We start from the raw sequence: 7,155 nt of genomic DNA, 5'->3' as shown, positions 1-7,155 counted from the left end.
GCAAATTATAGGTATTGTAAGAAGTAATTATATACGAACGTGGATTATTTTTTATGTAGCTGGACGTTTGTTGACAGCTGTAAAAAAATCACACGTGTTGATATATGTGTACGTTAGTAGTAGTTACTTTTAGAGAGTATACTCTGTTATGTATTATACAACGAAATTATAGTATATGTCATTTAATGGAATTTTATAATATTGTTGAGAAAGGATACTTTTGAAAGAAAGAAAAAATAGAAACGATAATTCATCCACAAAAATTATTATACAATAAAGTATCGATAAGATCTTTCTTAATGTCAATCGAAACGATTGAAACGATTATGTTCAATTGTAGAAAAGATTGCATGACTCATAACTATATATTTTGAGAAAGTGTTCAACGAATTGAAACACATTACGGATATTACGATTGGATTTAAACATTGCTATGTAATCTTGATTTGAAATGAAATGAAATGAAATGAAAAAAAAAAAAAAAAAAAGAAAAGGAAAACTACTTGCAAACAATTACTAAACCGAACATCCAAACGATCATATTTATAAAAACAATCATAGAAACATCAGCTGTCATTTTGTCATCTGTTGAAAGGAACGAGAAGAAAACCAAACGTCTACAAAATAATATCGAACGATGAAACAAACAAAATCGAATGCACTATCAACGTTTATCAAAGCCAAATAAATATCAGTGCGTCATTGTCAGCTGTTAAAGAAAAACGAAGAAGAAAAAGAAACCAACAAAGAGAATGACGAAACATACGGAATAAAAAGAAAATCGCGAAAGAGTTCAGATATGAGAAAATCATTTTCAACGTCGAACTAAATCGTCGAATGAAAAATACTTATGGAATCGTATATGTGCAAAAGAAAAGAAGAAAAAAAAATGCCATGATTTACACGACAGAAAACGCCATTATTGAGAACACCGCACGTGCGATAAAAGTTAAAAAAGATTAACAGAAAGAAAAGAGAGAGAGAGAGAGAGAGAGAGAGAGAGAGAGAGAGAAGAAAAAAAAACAGAAAAAAAAAACAAAAAGACAACAAAAGAAAAAAGAAAAGAAACGGAAGAGATAAAAACGTGCGATTCCGCAGACGTAGTTGCGGAAGACGTACGTATAGCCGTAAGGCTCGGTGCTCCACAGGGAAGCTTGGCATTCTTTTTCCATACTCCTACGCGCTCATGGGGTTGTCCCTAATGTCTAATGAATGGCCCCCAATAAATTCATAAGCTGGCCGAAACATGCTCGCGAGATGCAGAACACGCCGCCGCCGCCGCCGCCGCCGCCGCCGGTCTGCCTCGCTAACGCTATACTCTTCTGACCGCATTAAAAGTCGGACCCAAAAGAGCATTTTATATGCCCTTAAGATACAAGAGAAACGTTAAGTATACGACCGCAAATTCGTAGGGCCTATAGGGCGCAAGTCCTTTCGAAAGCAATACGAAGAAACTCGCTTATAATCGTGATTATGTGTGTATACATGTGTGTACGTATGTGTTTGTTTGTTTGTTTGTTTGTTTGTTTGTTTGTTTGTTTGTGCGTGCGTGCGTGCGTGCGTATATATACATATAACTGTGAAATTAAAAAAAAAAATCTTTCTATGGGAGTATTGAATTATATATGTTTTCATTTCTACCGTCGGATCACTAATCCGATTGAAATTTTATCCTTATATCATATTTGATAAATTAATTTAATATCGAACGATATTAGTTAGGATCACGTTCGATATTTTATAAATCAGTTATGAGTCAATATTTATCGAATATTTTGATTTTAATTATCTTTGATGTTACAAAAGAAAATTACGTGATATAATACGTATAATTATATCGGATGGATTAATTGTAGTATATAGTAATATAGTTGTAGTTAAATATGTTTCAGTTCGTTTAATTTTTATTATTTATTTATTATTAATTTTAGTTAGTTAAATTAGTTTTAATAAAGTAATAATAGTTAATGATAAAGGTTTTTTTTTTATTACTTTTACGTATCTACTTAGTTTTCGATAGAAAATTTTTGGATTAATTAATCGAATAGGATTAATTTAATTATCAACACAATTTTCTTTGATTAATTCTATAACATTGAACGAACAAATTCTTCTACGTATTCGTCAATCTTATCTTTAAAACGGGCCTTAAGGATTTTGATTTATCGATATATCGTTTTTCAGGAAACGAGAAAGCGATTTAACCGGTGGTCTCGACTTTTGGGAGAAACTCATTTATGGGGGTCAAATAAAAAGATAAAATGTATATGGTTTTATCAGTAGACAGTGAAGTTTGCGGAAGAATGGCGCGATAGGATATTCGTCGAACATTATGTTTTTATCTTAACGATAGAGATATCATTTTTATTAAAACTTATTCAAGATGGACGACTAATGGTGAAGGTCTTACGAAACCTCGAGATTTTTATTTTAATGAATAAAAAAAAAAAAAAAAAAAAAAAAAAACATGACAGTGTTGGACTATTATACGTTGTTATCATAGAATCCACGTCATTTCTGTAAAAAAAATATTGTGTAAAGTAATATCGTACACCACAGAAATTAATAGAACGTCTAAGAAGAAAATGATGGTAGTTAATTAAGTACTCCGACAACATGGAGGACTTGAATTTTTTAATATCTTTTTAATCCAACAAGTACTGTCAAAATTATTTCGAGATACAATAACTTGAATAAGAGTCAACGAGGTTTTAACAAAACTATAGACGAATCTATCCGAGACGAATAAATTTAACGAAGTTAAAAGTTGTAAAATCGAAGGACGAAATTTTTCCAATGAAAAGAATTAATCACAAAAATATTAAAAATTCTAAAGGTAATAATATTTTTGTGATTGATCAAAATACTCGAGTTTTATGTAAATTAACTAATTCACTAATTTTGTAACGAATAATAAAAAGAAGACACATGTAACTTTGAACTAACTTTGCTCTTAATAAGATTTTAACACACGTAAGTAGTAAGATTATTAATTAAAAAATACACACACACACATATAATTTTTTGTTAAGAAAAACAAAGAGATCTCCCTTTAAAAGTAAGACTAAAAAAAAAAAAGAAAAAGAAAAACTCAAGTTCTCATCAAAGTGTATTCTTATACTAATATCGAGGCCATCCATACTAATATCGAAAGTTAGGTCTTAAATGTCCATTAAATAATACGACGGCTTTTAAAGGTGTTTGGAAAGTCGAGAGGAGAGCCTTCCTCCTCTCAAGGCACGAGTTCGTTTCGTTCGTTACTCGACGAACTTCTTCCTCGGTTCGCTTTTACGACGAAACTTCTGCACTTTGTGCATATTAAAACAACGCGACGCGAGGGATAACTCGAAAAGCATGTCGGTATAAGCAACCTGATTCCTTTCTCCTATATTATATGAATTTTCAGAAAATTTTCAACACAATTTCGACGGATTAAAAGAAAAAGAAAGAAAGAAAGAAATTAAAAAAAAAAAAAAACTTGGCAGAAGAATAGACCCATAAAAAATCGTCGTATCATGAAATTTCGAATATTAATAGATCGATCGACATTTCTTTTTAGATAGACAATATTTATATACATTTATTTTATATATATATATATTCTTTTATTTATATATATATATATATATATTATATATATATATATATATTTATAGACAAATATATTTTTATCTATATGAAACATATTTATCAGATATTTGTTCGAAAATAAACAAAATGTCTCGGTAACGATTGATCGACGGTAAACTCGACGGAAATTTCCACTATGTGAAGCGTATAATATTGCTTATACCGAGTGTCCAAGCAAGAACATACTTATATTAACAGTTAATACCGTTACTATAATCTATTAATAAAAGGAAACCAAAGCTGAGTTACGTTCTTGATCGAAATATAAAAATAACGTAAGAAGAATATCTCACGTAAAAAAAAGTAAACTTACGTGGTTACATTTTCTAACTTTTCCTTTATCTTTTTTTTTTTTTTTTTTCCTTTAAAATACATCCCTAGATCTTCCTATTAAAAATGTAACGAAGGAAAAAAAAAAACAATCCTTTTACTTTCCTTCTATTATTTCATTTTACTTTTCCAATCCTACATGAGTAAATACATGTAGAAAACAAAATATAATATGCAATCGTCGAATTTCTCGCGTAACCAAATCGATCGATCTTCGTTGTTACGATTCAAGTACGAGTAGCAATGTTCAATAAGAGAAAGAAAGAAAGAAAGAGAGAGAGAGAGAGAGAAAAAGAGAGAAAGAGAGAGAGAGAGAGAGAGACAGAAAAAGAAGATAGAAGTTCACGTTTCTCTATCAGCTGTTCGAGCAACGAGCAGATAGAACATTACGAGCATTACGCCTTGACAATTTATCGTTATTACCGTTGACCAGCATGAATATCGTTGGACAGGCAAGTTATAGCCATGAAGAGGAAGAAGAAAAAAGAAAGAGAAAGAGAAAGAGCAACGGAGAGAGAGAGAGAGAGAGAGAGAAAAAGAAAGAAAGAGAAAGAGAGAGACTACGAGATCTTCGGTACTCGTTGCACACTCGAGTTACACTCACGTTGCACTCAACCCTGACGTTCGAAGCATCGACGATCGAGCATTAACGCTCGAGTTACGCGTTCTCCTATCTACATCGGAATAATTATTGTGCTGGGGAACGCGCGAGAGATCCTTCCTTTTCCTTCTTTTTATTCTTGTTTGTTTGTTTTTTATTCTTTTTTCTTCCTTTTTTTTCTTCTTCTTTTTCCTTTTTTAAACATGGCCGAACGTAGAAAGCAACACGCGACAACGTTACTCCTCTCGATCGTGATCTACGACATTTGAGCAAATCCATATACGTATATTTGTGTGTGTGTGTGTGTGTAAATAACGTATATAAATAATATATATATATATATATACACATATATATCTAAGTACTTATATTAAATACCTATCGACCAACAACAAAATGTTCATTAACACTTTCTTTCTATCTCTTTCTTTTTTCTTTTTCTTTATACATACATATATATATATATATATATATATATATATGTATGTATATCTAAAGATTTACATCAACGCACGATATGAATTTTATTAGAAAAGATTTATATGTTCGAATCGTGATATCCAACTCGTTAAGAAAATTTATTCTTAATTATTTCTCTTTATCACCTTTCAATTAAATTTTACACATAGTTAGTTTACCGGCTCGTTTTATTTTATTTTTAAAAAGATATTTCCAAAGATATTTCGTTAACAATGATTGACATCTAAACTTTGCGAATTCGTAAATATCGAAGTAATGTTATCGTTATTATAATTAACGAATTGTTCTTTGCAATTGTTAAGATGGAATTTATCGATCCATTGATACCGAACGTTCTTATAATTTTTCTTTTCTGCATTATTCCTATTTATCATCACGTTAGAAAACAAATTCTCACGTAGTTCGTTCGTTTATTTATTTTCGCGTATGCCTCTAAAAAGAGTATTTGAAATTTCTTTAACAACGATCGTCGATTTAATATTTACGAATTCTCTATTGAAACAATACGTGGTTTATTAATTATCGTATTGTGAATAGATATATGTAAATTTTGTCTAATTGCCGAAAGAAATTTATCGATAACGAACGTATCCATATCTTTCTTTAATTATTCCTCTTTATCAATTTTCCAACAAATCTATTCATAGTTCGTATGTTCGTACGTTTGCTTATTTTCTTTTCATATAGATTTAAAAACGATATCCACGATTTCATTAACAATGATTCTTAACGATAAACTATTCGTTACGAATTCGTTATCGAAATAATATATCGTTATTAATTAACGATTATGAATACATAACAATAATACAATATTATAAATATAATTAACAATTATGAATAACGTGTAAAGTTCAATTTTTTTTTTTTCGATTTCGTTAAAACGATATTCAACGATCCATCGATATTTACGTTTAAGTCTTTTCTATTAAAATCATTTAGATCGTTCATTTACATATTTCGACAGGATATATAGATAGAAAGAGAAAAAGAGAGAAAAAGAGATGAAAAGACGATCCCAATCCGCGGAAAGTTCGTTCGCCGTAGACACGATAAGCGATAAGATTGCGTCGGATGGATGAGCGTTTCAGGTCTACTCAAGAGTTATAACAGCTGTGCTCCTCGTTACTCAGAGATTAGGTACTACATACATACGTCGTAACGTCAAGCACTAATAACATAATGACGCTTTGCACCCTATTTTTTTTTTTTTCTTTTTTTCTTTTTCTTTTACATACATACATACATACATACATACATACATACATACATACATACATACATATATATGAATTTACGTACATATGAGTATATATATATATATATATATCCTGAAGCGAAACGAATCGATTGACCATTATATTATATTATTCGGAGCATTTGTATGTCTATAACGTAAACGTGCCATTTGTTCATTATCGTTATTGGAATCGGCCGTGCGATCTCGAGTGGAATCAAAATACATAGAATATGAAGCGACCGCGATAACTCTCGATATTAATTTTCGCTCTCGGTTTTCTGTACTTTCGGGATTTTTCACTCCTTTTTTTCATCCCTTTTTCATCAGCTTTTCTTTCACCTTCTTCGTTCTTCTCTTTCTTCTCTTTCTTCTCTCTTTTCTTTTTTCTTTTCTTTTCTTTTTTTTTTCCCCTTTACATTTTCGTTTCCTTTTTCCTTGGTATTATTCCCAACTAAAAACGTTCCTTCACAAAAACGTTAAACGAAAATTATCGTCATAAATTTCTTCTCGATTATTCTTATCGCTCAATCCACTTATCGAAATTCATGATCAAACGAAGTTCATAGAGATCCTCGATTTAATTGTAAATTTACACACATACGCAAGCGAACTTACGCACGTATATCGTAACAAAATCAACACTATTTTCAACTTCATTCGATCTGTTTATTAGTAATATCTATTCGTCTAATTAACTCTCTTAAATATTCGAAATGTATATTGGAAGAAATCAGAAAGGAAAGAAAATTGGTGAAATTAAACGAATGACTTTTTGGTACTCTATATAAAAGTTATATACATACATATATATATATATAGCAATTTGTTATATATATATATATATATATATATATATATATATATAATATCGTTT

Source organism: Vespula pensylvanica, chromosome 19 (assembly GCF_014466175.1).
Source record: "Vespula pensylvanica isolate Volc-1 chromosome 19, ASM1446617v1, whole genome shotgun sequence".
Taxonomy (NCBI): Eukaryota; Metazoa; Arthropoda; class Insecta; order Hymenoptera; family Vespidae; genus Vespula; species Vespula pensylvanica.
The sequence above is the reverse complement of the archived record's forward strand: the minus strand, read 5'-3'. Positions refer to the sequence as shown.